The sequence below is a fragment of the Lissotriton vulgaris genome, chromosome 1_1, assembly GCF_964263255.1.
Source record: "Lissotriton vulgaris chromosome 1_1, aLisVul1.2, whole genome shotgun sequence".
Lineage (NCBI taxonomy): Eukaryota > Metazoa > Chordata > Amphibia > Caudata > Salamandridae > Lissotriton > Lissotriton vulgaris.
In genome coordinates, this window is record NC_141685.1 from 49,799,365 (window position 1) to 49,818,773 (window position 19,409).

Here is a 19,409-nt window from a genome sequence, read left to right on the forward strand (position 1 = left end):
GCTTTGAGTCAATGTAGTGTTCCTCTTATACCACATGCAATTCATACTCTCCAAAGCCTCAAGAATTCCTGGGTCTAAAGGGCGGCTGATTCTGATTGGGTGCTTGATAGTTTTCCAGAAACTCATGTTCTTGATTGTTCATGTTTGTCAGTAGTTAGCGAAACACGCCCAGGGGTTTTATCTCTTTAGTGACACAAGCTGCAATAAACGTTTCTTTGTTATTGCAAAAAAATATGAATGACCAACAAGCCTCTGTCTGTCAAAGAATGGAAGGGCTGGGGAACTGTCATTCATCTCACTGCTAAGCAGAGCCATGTCATGCTTCATCCTCCGTCATTCCTCTGATTTTGACCAACATCGCTTAGAACACTGGGACTTTAGAGCCCATCCTTTTAATGAGAAAAACAAAACTACAAGTCCCATAAGCAATAGTGGTGGAAGGTGTCACACATGACCTAGGACAACATCCGATTCAGCACACCCAGTTCCATTTTTTAAGTATTTGACACAATATTGAATTTATAACCTTTGTTTTTTATGGTCATGAGTCACCAGAATACTAAAAACGTGTCTTTTATTTTCAAGGTCAATTAAGTAATGGTCACCAGCTTGGAAGCTCTGTTAATTTTTCAGTATTTGTCATTCATCTCCACATGTGGCTGGTTTGGGTCTGCCCCTTCATCATTCCCGATAACTCGCACAGGTAAGGAGCTTTTAGCAGCAACAGGATAAACCCATACTCGTCTGTAAGAAGTGCTCTCCGAGGCAGGTATCCGATCATTTTTGCGAAACAAGGAAGGGCCAATATCTGCTATGTACATTTGTTAAAATAAAACAGTCAAATCACAGTATACTGTTCCGGAGGTTAGGTCCCAGAGACATTATCTGTAACTGAACGCAGACACCCTAGGAAGCATGTGCTTTTAAGACAAGTTGCGTTCACTCACCTAAAGGTGACATGCTTCATCATTGCGCTATACTCCTCACCTGACGGGCTCCACAAGAGGGCACTTTGTCGCAGATCTTATATTAAGTACGCCGGATGAGCATAGTAGGACAGAGGATGTTTTGTCATAAGATGTGAGATTGGTGAAAGTATGAATATAAGATCAACTATCGGCCAGTTGCCGCAATATAGTTAATGTGATCTTCCTGGTCCATGTTGAGATTAAAAACAGTGGCAGAGAAATTGAGGAACTAATAGCCCCTATCACTGTGTGAAAGTATCGATCACCTATGGGCCTGCTGGTAAGCTGGGGTCTATACTTCAGGTCAACTTTTTTTATGCCTTGTGTAGTCATGGAGCAATCTGTTGGCATTTCATCAGGACCAAATATGGGAAAATAGGTAAATGTGACCTAATCTTCTCCACAGCGTAAGGAGCTCTGTAACTCAAAGCCCTGCACCGTGCATAGGTGATAAGGTGCCTATTACCATCTTACTACCACAGGTGAGCGCTGTCTAACAGAGTGCACTACATATGGTAACCCTCCTAAAATTCAGGACATTTTGACTTATCCAATAGCGAGGACGCCGCATCAGAGGGCAACTGGTTTGAAAAGCACATGCTTCCTAGAGTGCCTCCAGAACAGTATACTGTGAGGTCATTTATATGAAGAATGTGTTTACTGGACTGTCATTTTCCTCAGCATCTCTTGTGCTATGTAAAATAAAACACAACACATCGGGAGGCCAACACATCTATCATACATTTAATGCAAAAATAGCAAAAGGCCAAGCAAACTAACAAGTGACAATTGTCTTTGCAATGCACGAGAGCATCCACCCTATAGCAATTTGGAGTATATAATGCTAATGCTCCCCATGTATTTTTATACACTTTTCTCCTAATCAATGAAACATGAACACGTGATAGAAACAGTTACTAAAACAACACTAATGAGTAGGAGGCAGGATCTTCTCTCGAGAGGAATGTGAGGAGTCAGTGAGGTGCAGATAAAAGATACACAGATAAGCTTCAGAATTCACTGTTTCTGGAAATAACACTTCTGTTTGTCAATATTAAATTTACTACAAGATGCAGGAAAGTGTGCAGATGGACATCACTAAATAAAATGGTTCTGGGCCCTAATACAATCATGTAACTTTGCAGGCATATTAAGGCGAACAGACACATCAAATTAATATAAGAATATTGTAATTTGGTAATGTAATATATCAATGCATGTTGTGGCTTTCATGTGTAACCAATTATCGGTATTAAAGAAACCAGTATATCCAGTTATGCTTTCTCAACTCCTTCTTCCTAGAAGCCACCACTGCTGCTAGCCAGCTGTATTCAGCAGTGCCTCTTGTGACCTGGAATCCTGCATTTAATCAATTCCAAAGGTTGTCAATGTTTCTAGCCAACTCCGGTCACTTGTGCCACTCGCACCCCACCACCCTTGGGCCTGTTATTCTTTTAGCCAGCTCCAGTCAGTAGTGGCCCCTCGGGTCTGTATGTAAGCCTACTAGCCAGCTCCTGTTAGTACTGGCCCCTGGGACCTGTTATCATTCCAGCCAACTTGAGTCATTAGTAGCACCTTGGGACTAGTGATCATACTAACCAGCTTCAGTCAGTATTGGCTCCCTGAGACCTATTATCCTGCTAAGTAACTCCAGTCAGTAGAGACCCTGTATCTTTCAATCCTGCAAATATTCAAAACCAGAGGCCAACTCTACTGCCAACCAGATCCAGTCATATTGACATGTATTGTTACCCTGCTTGTAATGAATACCAGAGGCCAACGTTGTTGCTAGCCAGCTCCAGTCACCAGTGGCCCGTCACATATTATCCTCAATAGGATCAATGCCCATGGCCTGTGCAGCGGCTAACCTCCTCTAGTCAGTAGTGACCTCCCAGACCTGGTATTCTGCATATAATCAGCAAGGCTTCGGCCCTAATAACACCACCCCAATAATTTATTTACATCATACGGTAAGTACCGCACTATTTCACACAATCCCAAAAACAAAGATCAAAATCAAACCGTTCAGCACTCCACCTTGTCAAAAATGACCAAATCACATCAAGCACTATAGCCTACCACATCACATGGCACACTCAGCCACAACATGACCAGATACCACGACAGGGATTTGGGGCCATTAATCCTCTGTTCGAGGCATGTATACTGTAGATGCACATGTTTTGCATACTCCTGCCATCTTGTGTTGGGTCCGGATGTTTGCAAGTTGTTTTTCTTTGAAGAAGTCTTTCAAGTCACGAGGTAAGGTGACTCCTCCTTTCGGTGATAGTGCGCATGGGCATCGACTCCATTGTTAGATTGTTTTTTATCCCCAATGTGTTCGGATGTCTATTGCTGCGCTCTAAAACCGCTCTTCGGGTTCCCCTCAGTACGCAGTCCACTCTACCCTCAACGGTAATGTTTCAGTACCCGTTTACCTGTTCTCTGCGTTTAAAATAGATCGACAAACTCCCCATTTTCAATAGAAAACCTCTAGGGCAACTGTCGGGCCTTGCTGCATAGGGCCAGCCATCTGCAAATGGAACGGACTCCATTTCATTTCTGTCCTGGGTGCCACGCCAAATACCCTCACACTGACCTACATCAAGTTTGTAACTTGTGCCTCTCTCCAGCGCACAAGGAGGAAGACTGTGACGCTTGTCCAAGAGGACTCTACCCGATCATCAGGCTCGACGATGAGAGAGGCTGCGTCAAAGCATTCAACACACTTTGCATATCTTCGGGGAAGAATCTGACCAAGACGAGATAGAAGCGTCTGCCGCAGAAGAAGAGGCCCATCTCTATGCCAGAGCGCAATCGATGGGGCATGCTGTTGCGGCCATGTGATTGCAATTCTACGTCATGCCAGTACCATAGGCAACTGACCAAATGTATAGGTTATCTTGTGCTCTTCTGGCATCTAAAGAGGCCTAATAAATAGCATTTGGGTGTCAGCTCAATGCTTAGTTGTGTGGCATGCACCATTTCTTCGACAGCTAGTTGCCAGAAGGAGTGTATTTCATCGCATGACCATGGTTAATGTAAGAAATCGGCCCCCACAGTGTTTCAGCGCTAGCATATATCTGGGCAAGACCCGACCATTCGATGAAGGTGTTGTGGCGTTAAGTAGGTTCTTTGCAGAAAATTATAATGTATTAATCGAAAATGGGCATTACTAGAAACCATGCGTATTAGTTCACAGGCCCGCTGCCAGTCTTGATCTTCCATTGGAAGGTAAAAGTCTAAATTCCAGGCCTCTTGGGTCCGTATGTAGTGTCTACTGTATGTGTCGCATTGTTCTGTAAAGATGCATAATTAGGTGTCTACACGCTCCATAGGTTAGCAGTACCTCAAGGGTTTGAGTATGTGGCTGAGCTGTCGGATAGCATGGCCAAGTGTGCTTAGTTGTGTCTGCCAAGCACGCATATTATTTTTGTTTTTAAAAACAAAGAGCTTTTCTGGCTGGATCCAAAGCAGACTACTATCTTGATTCACCCAAAGCCAACAACAAAGAGGAAACCAGACCATTTACCACAAATTCCAGTTCCTCCAAAGAAGATTCACAGAGCGACTAACACTTCACCGCCACCACCTGTTAACCCTAATTTAATTATTTCGCCACCATACTCTCCAGAGTCAGAGGATAGTGACAATTCACAAGGGCATGGGCAATTAGATGAAAACATAATGCCATTAGATCCTGATGATTCACCACACGAACCAGACCCATGGCATGATTTTAGTACTGATCCCGATCTAACAAATGATCCGCACTTCTACCCCTCAAAACCATCCCCACCGGATGACAATGCGGGGTTTGCCCAACTAATCAACAGAGCTGCTACATATCACATGCTCAAGCTTCATTTAGACCCCTTAGAAGAAGATTTTTTCTTATTGGAGACTTTTGCCCAACCACATAAATCTACTCATGTCGTACCCATGCTACAAGGCCTCCTTAGACATGCTCCTGAGGTGTTCAAAGACCCAGTTAGAGCTGCTAGGGGTCTTAACCCCAGAGTAGATAAAAAATACAAGGCAGCTCCCAGTGACCCTATGTACATTAAGGGCAAACTTCCCTTAGAGTCACTAGTAGTTGCCAATGCACGCAAATGTGCAAACTCCCAAGGGTCAGGTGACACACCTCCTCCTGACAAAGAATCCAAGTTATTAGACGCGTCAGGTAAACGTATGGCGTCTCAAGCTGCTAATTCTTTGAAAATAGCAAACACACAAGCCCTTCTAGCAAGATACGATAGTGCTCACTATGATGAGCTGGAAAAAGCTCATTCAACATCTGCCCCAAGAATATAAGGACAAAGCCAATGACCTTATACAAGACGGCAAACTTATAACCAATACCTCAATCAAATGTGCGCTTGACGCAGCTGACACCGCGTTACGTGCAATAAATACTAGTGTTCTGCCATCATAGACACGCCTGGCTCAGGGTATCTGGATTAAAGCAAGAGGTGCAAAATACGATCCTAAATCAACCATTTGATCAACAGCACCTCTTTGGACCTGCAGTTGACGCATCTCTAGAAAAAATAAAAAAAGACACAAACAGCAAAGTCTATGGGAGCCTTACAGTCACCATCTGCCAGAGGCTCCTTTCAGCGCTCATTTTATAGAGCCGGTTCCAAATCAGAACACCCACATCATCCTATAAATGTCCCAACCAGGGCTCCTTTTCTAGGGGATACAATAGAGGAGGTTACGGAGGTAACAACAATAAGGGTAGAGGCAGAGGTAACCACACCCGCATCTCCCCTAACAATAAAGAGTGACTTCCCTGTGCTTCCCCCCGATCAGCTCACTCCTGTCGGGGGACGCATCTCACAGTTCCTACCTGTCTGGAATTCCATCACAACAGACAGGTGGGTAAGACAAATTACTGAGTATGGTTATTGCCTGGCACTCACTTCTACTCCCCCCAACATTCCTCCAAGACCGTGTCCAATGTCATTAGAACACCTAACGCTCCTCAAACAGAAAGTGTTAGCAATGTTGCAAAAAGATGCAATAGAGCCAGTTTCGATAATTCATCAGGGGACAGGAGTCTACTCCCTTTTTTCCTAATCCCAAAAAAAGACGGCTCTCTAAGACCAATACTGGACCTCAGACCGCTCAACTTTTACATTCAATCAGACCACTTCCTTATGGTCACTTTACAACAAGTGCTTCCACTACTACAGCAAAGCAACTTTCTCTCCACTATAGATCTAAAAGATGCCTACTTCCACTTTCCAATACATCTCGCTCAAAGGAAGTATCTCAGATTTGTGGTAGATGATCAACACTACCAGTTCAAGGTGCTCCCATTCGGAGTCACCACAGCACCCAGGGTTTTCACCAAATGCCTTGTGGTAGTTGCAGCCCATCTCAGAAGACAACAAATTCATGTCTTCCCCTATCTAGACGATTGCTTCATAAAAGCAAACTCCCACAGCAGCTGTGTTCAACACACACTCCGGACAATACAGTTGCTTCACAGTCTGGGATCCACAGTAATTCTAGACTAATCCTATCTCCAACCATCTACAATGCAACAATATCTAGGGACAACAGTGAATACTTCCACAGCCCTAGCATATCCCAATCCCATCAGGATAAATGCTATATAAAACCTAGTTCAAAGATTTCAGCCACAACACTATCAGCAAGAGTGTTCATGCAGCAAATAGGTATGATGGCATCTTTCATTTTCTCGTCCCTCATGCAAGATTGTAAATGTACCCATTACAAGAATGTGTAGTACGTCAGTGGAACCAAGCTCAAGGTCAACTAACAGATCTGGTGTTGGTGGACAACCACACCCATCGCTCTCTGCAGTGGTGGATCACAAAAAATCTTTCCAAAGGACGGTATTCGTGTTGCAGATCGGCCGTGCCGTTTCACCTCCTAAATGACAATGCATGTTTTATTATTTATTTGAAATGAGTGGAAAGTAATTTCGATCAGAAGCATCAAACAAAAGGGTAAATGTGGTACCTAACCTGATAGGCAGATATAGTCAGTAACATAAACCAAAGTGAGTGGGTGTGGGGCAGGCTCAGATCTCAGTGAGTGAGTGGATGTGTGGGCAGGCTCAGATCTCAGTGAGTGAGTGGATGTGGGGCAGGCTCAGATCTCAGCGAGTGAGTGGGTGTGGGGCAGGCTCAGATCTCAGTGAGTGTGTGGGTGTGGGGCAGGCTCAGATCTCAGCGAGTGAGTGGGTGTGGGGCAGGCTCAGATCTCAGTGAGTGAGTGGGTGTGGGGCAGGCTCAGATCTCAGTGAGTGAGTGGGTGTGGGGCAGGCCAGATCTCAGTGAGTGTGTGGGTGTGGGGCAGGCTCAGATCTCAGTGAGTGAGTGTGGGGCAGGCTCAGATCTCAGTGAGTGAGTGGGTGTGGGGCAGGCTCAAATCTCAGTGAGTGAGTGGGTGTGGGGCAGGCTCAGATCTCAGCGAGTGGGTGTGAGGCAGGCTCAGATCTCAGTGAGTGAGTGGGTGTGGGGCAGGCTCAGATCTCAGTGAGTGAGTAGGTGTGGGGCAGGCTCAGATCTCAGTGAGTGAGTGTGGGGCAGGCTCATATCTCAGTGAGTGAGTGGGTGTGGGGCAGGCTCAGATCTCAGCGAGTGAGTGGGTGTGGGGCAGGCTCAGATCTCAGTGAGTGAGTGGGTGTGAGGCAGGCTCAGATCTCAGTGAGTGAGTGGGTGTGGGGCAGGCTCAGATCTCAGCGAGTGAGTGGGTGTGGGGCAGGCTCAGATCTCAGTGAGTGAGTGGGTGTGGGGCAGGCCAGATCTCAGTGAGTGTGTGGGTGTGGGGCAGGCTCAGATCTCAGTGAGTGAGTGTGGGGCAGGCTCAGATCTCAGTGAGTGAGTGGGTGTGGGTCAGGCTCAGATCTCAGTGAGTGAGTGGGTGTGGGGCAGGCTCAGATCTCAGCGAGTGGGTGTGAGGCAGGCTCAGATCTCAGTGAGTGAGTGGGTGTGGGGCAGGCTCAGATCTCAGTGAGTGAGTAGGTGTGGGGCAGGCTCAGATCTCAGTGAGTGAGTGTGGGGCAGGCTCAGATCTCAGTGAGTGAGTAGGTGTGGGGCAGGCTCAGATCTCAGTGAGTGGGTGTGGGGCAGGCTCAGATCTCAGTGAGCGGGTGTGAGACAGGCTCAGATCTCAGTGAGTGAGTGGGTGTGGGGCAGGCTCAGATCTCAGTGAGTGGGTGTGGGGCAGGCTCAGATCTCAGTGAGTGAGTGGGTGTGGGGCAGGCTCAGATCTCAGTGAGTGAGTGGGTGTGGGGCAGGCTCAGATCTCAGTGAGTGAGTAGGTGTGGGGCAGGCTCAGATCTCAGTGAGTGGGTGTGGGACAGGCTCAGATCTCAGTGAGTGTGTGGGTGTGGGGCAGGCTCAGATCTCAGTGAGTGGGTGTGGGGCAGGCTCAGATCTCAGTGAGTGAGTGGGTGTGGGGCAGGCTCAGATCTCAGCGAGTGAGTGGGTGTGGGGCAGGCTCAGATCTCTGTGAGTGAGTGGGTGTGGGGCAGGCCAGATCTCAGTGAGTGTGTGGGCGTGGGGCAGGCTCAGATCTCAGTGAGTGAGTGTGGGGCAGGCTCAGATCTCAGTGAGTGAGTGGGTGTGGGGCAGGCTCAGATCTCAGTGAGTGAGTGGGTGTGGGGCAGGCTCAGATCTCAGCGAGTGGGTGTGAGGCAGGCTCAGATCTCAGTGAGTGAGTGGGTGTGGGGCAGGCTCAGTTCTCAGTGAGTGAGTAGGTGTGGGGCAGGCTCAGATCTCAGTGAGTGGGTGTGGGACAGGCTCAGATCTCAGTGAGTGAGTGGGTGTGGGGCAGGCTCAGATCTCAGTGAGTGGGTGTGGGGCAGGCTCAGATCTCAGTGAGTGAGTGGGTGTGGGGCAGGCTCAGATCTCAGTGAGTGAGTGGGTGTGGGGCAGGCTCAGACCTCAGTGAGTGGGTGTGGGGCAGGCTCAGATCTCAGTGAGTGAGTGGGTGTGGGGCAGGCTCAGATCTCAGTGAGTGAGTGGGTGTGGGATAGGCTCAAATCTCAGTGAGTGAGCGTGTGTGGGGCAGGCTCAGATCTCAGTGAGTGAGTGTGGGGCAGGCTCAGATCTCAGTGAGTGAGTGGGTGTGGGGCAGGCTCAGATCTCAGTGAGTGAGTGGGTACGGGGCAGGCTCAGATCTCAGTGAGTGAGTAGGTGTGGGGCAGGCTCAGATCTTAGTGAGTGAGTGGGTGTGGGCAGGCTCAGATCTCAGTGAGTGAGTAGGTGTGGGGCAGGCTCAGATCTCAGTGAGTGAGTGGGTGTGGGGCAGGCTCAGATCTCAGTGAGTGAGTGGATGTGTGGGCAGGCTCAGATCTCAGTGAGTGAGTAGGTGTGGGGCAGGCTCAGATCTCAGTGAGTGAGTGGGTGTGGGGCAGTCTCAGATCTCAGTGAGTGAGTGGGTGTGAGGCAGGCTCAGATCTCAGTGAGTGAGTGGGTGTGGGGCAGGCTCAGATCTCAGTGAGTGAGTGGGTGTGGGGCAGGCTCAGATCTCAGTGAGTGAGTGGGTGTGGGGCAGGCTCAGACCTCAGTGAGTGGGTGTGGGGCAGGCTCAGATCTCAGTGTGTGAGTGGGTGTGGGGCAGGCTCAGATCTCAGTGAGTGAGTGGGTGTGGGGCAGGCTCAGATCTTGGGAGGCCGTGGGGTCAAACGATGAAGTCCTAGAAGGTGGAATCGGAATGATGCAGAGTGACTTTGGGTGTGATAATAGAGTTCTCTTTGGCAATTCTCCTACATGACTGTAGCATGAATGTATTTAGGTAGTCCACAGAAATGCTGAGGGGCGCTTTGAATATGATTTTCAACAACTTGTAGAGAGTGTTCTTTGCTTTCGGCGAGAGCCCTGCAGCTCCGTGTTGAAAGGGTGTGGTCGTAGTATTGGGTCTTATCCAGTGGGGAGAACGGATACTGAGAGACTTCAACAGCAGTGGTAGTAATCCAATCTGCTGTTGAGCAGTGAGTGAATCAGTGCATTGGTCGCGTGGAATAGTAGACGTGGATATATATTATTCATCGATGTGTTACTTGGTTTCATCCTGTGGTGACGGTGATAGTAATGAGCGCTGTTATACACAGTGAATGGTTGAGAAGCACTCCTCAGTTTCTAGCAGAAGAGGAGGACAAGGTACGAGGAGAGACGGGGACCAGGAGAGAGTTACGTGAGGTGATGGTAGCAGAAGAGGAGGTAAAGTAGACCTCTGTTGAGGATGAGTTCAGCAAGAGGGTCTCAAGGGCTGTCAAATGTTGAAGTGCATTGAGACATGCTTGATTGGATGTGGGAGGACAGGCAGTTGTGGCACTTCCGCTAAGGCAGAGGGACGTTGCCCCACTGCTGCCAAGCAATGAAAGAAAGAACAAATACATTGATAATAACTTGAGATTATCGTTGTATTTGTTTCTGCTGGGCAGTTTTGTGGTACGGGCGGGGCTGCTCTGCTCTCAGAGCAGGGGAGGTAGGGTTTGCCCACTCCCAAGTGCACAATGACTGTTTGGCCGGCCTCTCGGGCCGGTAAAACAGTCATTTTTTTGTTTAGGTTTGTTTATTGGGTTTTAGCATTCATTATGACAGTTATGGTTCAGTACATTAGTGCTATGCTGTGAATACACAACAACAATAATCACCAGATAAACATTCTTCTACATAAGCATTGCATTGTCCGACCTCCCACCATTCAAGTCAGAGGCCACTGAAGTCATTTGCGGCGTGCCTCAAGGATCTTCACTCAGCCCCACCCTCTTCAACGTTTACATGAGCCCCCTCGCGGCCATCGTGCGCCAACATGACCTCAACATCATCTCCTACGCTGACGACACTCAACTGATCCTCTCACTCACCAAAGACCCTAACACCGCCAAAACCAACCTACATGAAGGAATGAAAGAAGTAGCCGAGTGGATGAAGCACAGCCGTCTGAAGCTGAACTCAGACAAAACAGAAGTCCTTATCTTAGGTTCCTCCCCCTCCGCCTGGGACGACTCCTGGTGGCCAGAGGCCCTTGGAAAAGCACCCATCCCGACGGACCACGCACGGAACCTGGGCGTCATCCTGGACTCCTCACTCTCGATGACCAAACAAGTCAACGCCGTCTCATCCTCTTGCTTCAACATCCTCCACATGCTCCAAAAAACATTTCGCTGGATCCCCACCGAAACTAGAAAAACGGTCACCCACGCACTGGTTACAAGCCGCCTGGACTACGGAAACACCCTGTACGCCGGTACCACCGCAAAACTTCAGAAAAAACTCCAACACATCCAAAACGCTTCAGCCAGACTCATACTAGACATCCCTCGCAAAGACCACATTTCTGGTCAACTGAAAAACCTCCACTGGCTTCCCATCAATAAGAGGATAACATTCCGCCTCCTAACCCACGCACACAAAGCACTTTATGATCTTGGACCTGAATGCCTCAACACACGACTCTCCTTCTACACCCCCTCCCGCCAGCTGCGCTCTTCCAATCAAGCCCTTGCTGCTGTACCTCGCATCAACAAAACCACCATGGGAGGAAGATCCTTCTCCTACCTGGTGGCTAAAACCTGGAACTCACTTCCCACTCACCTTCGCCTTACTCAGAACCACCTAGCATTCAGAAAGCTTCTTAAAACATGGATATTCGACAAGTAATTTCCCCACCCTTCCTCAAGCGCCTTGAGACCCTCTGGGTATGTAGCGCGCTATATACATTTAATTGAATTGAATTGAACTGTTTGGTCCGTGTTTACATACATCCTATGCCTGTATCGGCCATGTTGTGCACCTTATAATTAAGACCTGTCGGGGGCAGTTGACACCTCCCTTCCAGCGCATTATCGCGTACTTGACGGGTTCAATGTAATGTGCATCTCATGTTGTGGTCCTGTCCTGTTTGTCAAAATGCCTCCCCCCCCAAAAAAAAACTCTGGTGGAGTACCCCTTTCCAACTGAGCCTTGGTGGGCTGTCCTTCAGCTGCCGTGAGGTGCGGGGCTGTGGCAGCGCGTGTTATGTGGAGGGGGTCGAGGATTCGAGTCGTTGTGGTGATCCTTACTCTGTCAAGGGGTGGCCATTCTGTATGGGTTCCACTCCAGATTGGGCTCGGGGTGGCGGGCGTTGTTGTGCTTCCTCTAAAATAGGGGATGCCGGAACAGCGGCTGGGCCTGTACGTGGGCCTGTGAGGCTATGGGTGTCTCCGGTGGGTTTGTTGTCTGTGTAAATTTGTGCATTAGTTGTGCCCATTCCAAAGAAATAGGGTGTTTGCGGACTCCCTTCAATTCTTCCTCCCGATGTGTCTCTTCCTCAGCTTTTCCCCATTTGATCATGGCGCCTATCCAGGCTGCTTCCGGAGGTCCCGTAGGGGATCTCCAGTACATGGCTTTCCCCTTTTCGCCAATAGGATGGCTAGGGACATGAAACGACATTGTACTTTCTCAGTTTTCCGCCTGCTGAAAATCCCGAGCGTACCTGCCTCCCATGTGGACATTGTTGTGATGTTGGTAATTGCTGTGAGTGACCGATGAACCCGGTCCCAAAAGCCTATAAGTGTGGGGCAGTCCCAAATCATGTGTTTGAAGTCTGCTGCTGGGGCTTGACAGCGGAGGCATGCAAAGTGTGTATCTGGGAAGAATTGATGAAGGCGGTGCGGTGTGAGGTAAGCTCTGTGGAGGATATTTAACTGTATGTTCCGGAATCTCGCGTTTCTTGAGACTTTTTTGGGGTATTCCAGAGCTGTGTTCCATTCTTTATCATGGACTACCCTCCCTATGTCCGTTTCCCACTTTTGACGTAGGGGCTGAAGGGATGGAAGGATTAGTTTGCGCACTGCCTTGTAAAGCCAAGTAACCAAATGGCACCTCACTCCCTTGTGTAGTATTGTGTGAATTACTGGGTGTGTTGGAGGTTCCCCTGTGTTAGGATTCCAGTTTCTACGGCTGCTATCTAAAATTTGCCTATGCATTAGAAATTGCCCGGGTGGGAGATCATACTGTTCCATCATTTGGGCATATGTCTTCAGCTGTCCCTCTTCAAAGAATGATTCCATCTCAATGACCGCCAGATCCGTCCATGCCTGGAGGGCGCCCGTTGTGTAGTATGTGTCTCCTTTTGGAAACCTCACTGGAGGCAGTAGGGGCGAGTACGGCAGCCGCGTCCCAGACATACGATGTATTCTCATCATACAGGTGCAGGCTATGGACACCTGCAGTGGCCGTGTGCGTATGGGTTTAGTACCCGGCAGTAGTAATCTGTGGATTGCCTGTTGCGGCACGGGGGCCCACTATGGTGATAGTCTCTCCTATATGGCGCCCCGCCGTCCAATACGATAGCCATTGGAGCTGTGCCGACAAGAAGTATGCTTCGAATGCTGGCGCTCCCAAGCCCCCCTCCGTCGTGGGTAGGCGTAATGTGGATAACGCAACCCGTCGCCGCCCTCCTCCCCATATAAGCTCAGTGAGGAGACTATCCAGTTCTTTAATGAATGATCTCGGTGGGACAACTGGGAGGTTGGTGAAAAGATACAATAGTCGAGGGACCATTATCATTTTTGCTAGTGACATGGGAGCCAGAGGTAACGTTTTCCAAAACCTCACTGCCGACCTAAGTCCTGCTAGCGCCTTACAATGGTTCCCCTCGTACAGATCCTCTGGGGTGTGGTGCAGCCGCACTCCCAGATCCTTAAGGGCCTCTGTGTTCCATATGAGAGATTGGGTCCTGATCCTGGCCTCGAATGGGGCCAAGGGATGGCTCAGTGGGTAGAGCGAGGATTTCTCCCAGTTCACCTTAAGGCCTGAGACTTCCGCAAAATCTTTTAGTGATCTCCAGATGGCCGTCAGGTCTCTAGTGGCGTCCCGGACATATATTAATAAGTCGTTCGCATACAAGGTCAAACAGTCATGCGCACCTCCATGTTCTTATTCAGGCTGCATTACAGCCTGCGTGGAGAACATGCCCGGCCCCCATTCACTGGCGAGCACCGATCCACGGCGCTCAGCCCAATTACAATGCTGCATTTCAGTATTGTGATTGGCTCAGGGGAGGGAGCATGGCTGCTTCCTGTTCCGGGCCCCAGAGAGACAACATGGGAAAGAGCAGAAGAGGAGAGAGGAGGTATGGTTCCTCCCCCTTCCTCCAGGCTGCCTGGCGATCCCTGATCCGTGCAAGCTGCTACTGGGAACAGGGTAGGAAAAAGAAGCAATTATTTGGGTTCTCAATGTAGCAGTGTCAGGAGAAGTTAACTGGCATTGGCAAAAAAAATAGGTTTCGCCTATGTGAGATCTGTTGGCTATGTCGATGATTTTTTAGACCTGTTGTAACGGTGGTTAGTAAAAGTTGCTAAACCTTTATCTTTTCAAAATACTGAACAAGCATTTGCAATGCAATAGGTCTTGTATTTTTTAAAGTTAGAGCGATTGGCGTTGAAAATAAGAATGTTTTTTGCTTTTGTTTTTTAATTTGCAGTGGAGTTGTTTATCTGCTTAGCACTATTACCAATGGTCTAAAAAAGCAAGAGAAACAAAATTGTCATTTTCAACCCCAACAGCTCCAACTAACAAATACAAGACCTATTGCATTGGCAATACAATCGGTCTCGCATTTTTTGGAGTTGGAGTTATTGGCAATATAAATGGCAATATTTTTCACCTAGCCATGTTGCAGGGTGTCGTACCATATGTGGCCAAAAGTGGGCCCATGAGACCTCTTTTGGCCACATATAGTACTGCACCCGGCAGAAGATATGGTAAATCCTCGCTACTACATTGCATGTAAGACAGTGCCACGAGTACATTCAAATAGCTATGTCCATATATATAAAATTAATAGCTCTAAAATGTGACAAAAGAATTATTATATTAATTCCGGGTTAGGTTGACTCTGTGTTGTTTTTTTATCGGCAGTGGAGTTATCATATTTGCATACCACTATTGTCAATGGTATAAAAAAGCAAAGTAAAAGTAAAAAACATTGTCATTTTCAACGTTATAAGTTGGGGGATTAAGTCCTGTAGGCGTGTCAATAGAAATAATCACACTTTGTCTACAGAGTGAAAACAACTCTTGAAGCAAAGCTCTACACTGTAAGAACCCACAATAGTCTGCTATAGGGCATGTCCAACTTTTACACATTAGGCACCGAGCCTGGGCTCGACAAGGCACACTCAGGAGCGACGTTTATAATGTTTACATGTTAGATCACTATCCTACTGCAGGATATTAAGTTTCATACAGCCAAAGCACAATGGTGACCCTGGAGCCACGCTTTTACAGTTAAACATGTAGGTGTGCAAATGTACTTTGCAGCCCGCGCACAGTGGAAGGCCCCGTGTAAAGTTTGACTGGTTTCATTTATTTTGCTATCTTAACCCCTTTTAGATCACTGCAGTTTGAGGATCAGGGCCCTAAGGTGACACTCGGAGTTAGGAGGTCGAGTTTTCTCAGTTTGAGACCTCCGCTTCAAATAGATGGCGTCATTGCAGATCATGCCTGTCTTAATTAAAAAATAAAAACACGGCTATTTCAGTTGAAGTGCAGTGTGTGTTTCAATTAGGTCTTCAGCGGCAGCCCCAAATAGTCCTAGTTAAAGTAATCCCATCAGCCGAATAACGTGCACATTACTATTCATCAAATTATCGAGCCATCACTGTATCTTGATTATAATTCCTGCCTCCATGTTCTGAGTGCAGATAGGACAATTCACGTAAAATTTAGCTTAAAGTAATGCAGGCACTGTTAGCAGCAGTCGTAGCAGAAGTCCATAACCAACTGCTGGGTGAAATCAGAAGCTTGCACATCATCTATAGTCACTTGCATATAAGGTAAAACTCAACCAGTCAGCTCAACGCCCACTGCTACAAAAAGTGAAATTCCATAATAAAATAAAGTTGCATTGATCCATTACATAGATATTATAAAAGAAGCTCTGGCAGCATAAGTAAGGATGTACTTGTTCAAAGCTGTCCCCAGGGTTAGCCATTGCAGTCAGGCAAACCCGAGCCTCATTCTCATGATAGCACGGATATAGAAAGTACAGTATTTAAAACAGAACATTTTTGCATATGATAGCATAGAAATCAAAAGTATAGTATTTAAAACATAACATTACGAATGCTGATGATAGCATGGAAATCGAAAGTATAGTATTTAAAACATAACATTACGAATGCTGATGATAGCATGGAAATCGAAAGTATAGTATTTAAAACAGAACATTACGAATGCTGATGATAAGAAAACTTTGATGCAGGCCTTGGTGCTTAGTAGATTTGACTACTACAATGCCCTCCTATTCTCAGCTAATCAATCTGCCATAAAAAGACTTCAGGTGGTGCAGAATATCGCTGCCCGACTTACTGTCAACGCCCCAGCTAGAACACCCTCTGCACCTCTCCTGAACCAACTCCATTGGCTCTCTATAGGAAAAAGGGTAAAATTCAAAATAGGCTGCATTATTCACAAAGCCCTCAATGGTCAAGGCCCTTCGTATCTTGCAATTAAACCCTCTGCTTACACCCCGGCATGAACTCTTAGGTCATGCTCTGATCATCTGAGTCAAAAAGGCACGTAGTGGTGGGAAAGCATTCTCTCATCTTGCTCCAGCATTTTGGAATAATTTACCCTTTCACCTGCGCTCTGGACTTACTCTGGCTCAGTTCAGAAAGATGTTAAAAACCCACCTCTTTCAATCTTTCCTTCGTTTCTGGTATTCCCCACTGTCTTAAGCGACGAGATACCCTCATGGGTGATTCAGCGCTATACAAGTCAATAAACTTCAAACTTCATATAGGATATACATGAAAAGACAGGGTCTGTGGAGCAAATACCTATAATGACAATAGAAATTTAACTAAAACACAATATTCAAAAATAACAAGTAACACACCAGGGTTGTCAGCTGTGCCCACAGATCCTGGCGATCAAACCGGACCCGGCAAGATGGTAACAGCAAGGGTGAAGAACTAAATATACAGCCACAATAGACAAAGAGTTAGCAAGGAGGAGTGCTTAACAGGAAAGAATTGAAAACAAAGGGCACACTTGGCAGAAAGTGAGAAGCGAAAACCACTAGGATACAGGAAGCTAAGACTAAAGGAACAGGAAGACAAGAAGGTAGGAACTGGAATAAGAGGTACATTTTCAAAAAAAGGCAGGGACTCGGAATAGATAAATACAAACGGAGAGAGACTATAAGGGTGCACTAAATTGTACTGGTTCAGGAATCAAGAAAAGAAGGTAGCACTGAAGGCAGTGTTAGTTCAAGGAACAAGGAATTAACTCTATCTCAGAAATCAAGGAATCAAAGTACAGAAAAAAAGGGGAAGAAATTGCACACTTGGCAGAAAGCAGGTAACAAGCATACAGGGGAAACCAGTAGCAAGACCGTAGGCACAGGAAGACAGCAAACTTGGAATGGGAACAAAGGTAATGGGAGGGGAAGCAAGGACTGGCAAAACGGAAATACAGTAGGGAGGCTGCAGGGGTGCACTAAACAGTACTGGTTCAGGAATCAAGCAAACAAGAAGTAGCTAAGGCTCAGGAGTGAAGATAGCCGTGAAAGCAGTGCTAGTTCAGTAACAAGGAATCGCTATAGCTCAGAAAGCAAGGAATAGGTATAGCTCAGGAACTTTGGAAACATTGATAACAAAAGCTCAAGAAACAAGGGTCGGCCTCGCAGGAACACAGCTACAGTGACCAACACTTGACTGAAGGGAGCTGGGGCTTCAAAGAGCTCACAGTATTCACATGCAGCAGGTGTGAACAGGCTACCAGTTGCCAGCTACAGGTGTGCTGTATTCCTCCACCCATGCTTGGCCTGCAGGGGCGAAGAGGGAGTAGTGAGCAGGGCATTATAGGTAATGGAGTTTCAAGCATGATCAGAGAGACTGGCTTCACAAAACCCAGCATGGATTGGGAATGGATGGGAAGTTCCAAATAGCATCAAAATGGCTGGAGGTCAAGATATGCATAGATGGGAAGGTCCAGAAGCTTATTAAAACACTGGAGAGTCTCACAATTCAGCACAATGGTGGTGGGCACAAGAGAGCAGGGAGCGAGTCATGACATTTAGCATTTGGACCATGAGGACTGGAGTCAGTTGGCCAGCGTCTACGCCAGGAGGATAAGGGACCAGGACAACAAGGGTATGCAGGACTGAGAAGACAGAGGGAGCCATAACCAGCGAAGACAAGAAGCAGTAGTCTCGGCTACAAGAACAAAGACGAGGAGGACAAAGAATACTAGGACATGGCCCAGAAGCACTTTGACCTCAAGAATGAGCTGCAGCGACAGCAGGACCAGTGGGCACTTGAGGACTAGGATCAGGAGAAAAAGCAAGAACATATGGACCAAGACCTGGATATCCAGATGTTAATGGTTGGGACCCGGCCTTGAGGACCAGATCTAGGAAAACCAAGGATCTAGATTAGTGAGACTAGAATGAGTTCCAGCTGGACGACTAGTGTTGTGATATCCCTCTAGGGATGGGTGTTGCGCTCTATAAATACAGTAAACAAAATAGAACCATGACGGCCAAGTGTACAAGTACCAGCGCCATGGAGGACAAGGAGAGCCTGTGGGACCAGACCGAGAAGGACCAGTTCCTGAAAAACCAGGACTAAGTGACTTATACTGCCTGGTGCCCACCAGACTTATACTCTTTCCAAGTCAGTGCCTGCCCCCCCTCGCCCCAACTCCACCTCCAAAAGATAGAAATTAGTGCTGCTGCTTTCACATTTATCCGGGATCCAGCAGCACGTCAAATACCTGCTTCCAGGCGATATATTTTGGCAGAAAAATCCATTTGAGATATCAAGTTTGGTTTTGTATTTTTTCCACACAATGTTGTTTATTAGTGCGACACTATGTGTATTTTGTACTACAAATGTGCGACTTTCTGTGTTCAAGTTTCTGTAGTTTAACACTAGACTATATGAATGATCGTATTTCATCACAGGAAACAAGGGATTATTCATTGATGAGGTGCAACTTTTTATTACACCCCGGTACTCAAGTTCTTGCAGGATTTCCCTAACTTGTTTTTTAGCTTCATGCTTAATGGAGTATTATCTTTGAGGTTATGGAATTGTCCTCAGTGGTACTTCATGGTAAGGGCAACTGTCATACCACCCTCAGGGTTGGGGTATAACGTAGGAGCTAGTTCTAGTGCCCACTCCTTGGCATACAAGTGTATAACCGATGCTTGAAAACTTGAGCGCGTATGGAGGAAAAATTGGTCAACGGAATCCAAAAATGAGTACAGAGCCGCTATCAAGCTCTACAAGAACTCCATAAAAATTACACAGGCCACCTTCTTCGAAGGAAAGATTGCAGCAGCGGCCAATTCTGCGAAGGAAACTTACCGCATTGTACGCCTCCTGACAAAAATCCAGGATCCCCTACCACCGCCAGACCCAGAGGGCGTTAGATGCAATCAAATGGCCGACTTCTTCTC

General features: G+C 47.2%; 1 protein-coding gene across 1 annotated transcript in view; it reads left to right on the forward strand.

Moving 5' to 3' along the window:
• The first annotated feature begins 581 nt into the window (after positions 1 to 581).
• LOC147737193 (uncharacterized) overlaps positions 582 to 19,409 on the forward strand; it is a 132,846-nt gene continuing 114,018 nt past the window's right edge. Inside the window, exon 1 of the mRNA XM_086919060.1 lies at positions 582 to 703. The gene's annotated coding sequence lies outside the window, so the exon portion shown is untranslated. The remainder of the gene's footprint in view (positions 704 to 19,409) is intronic.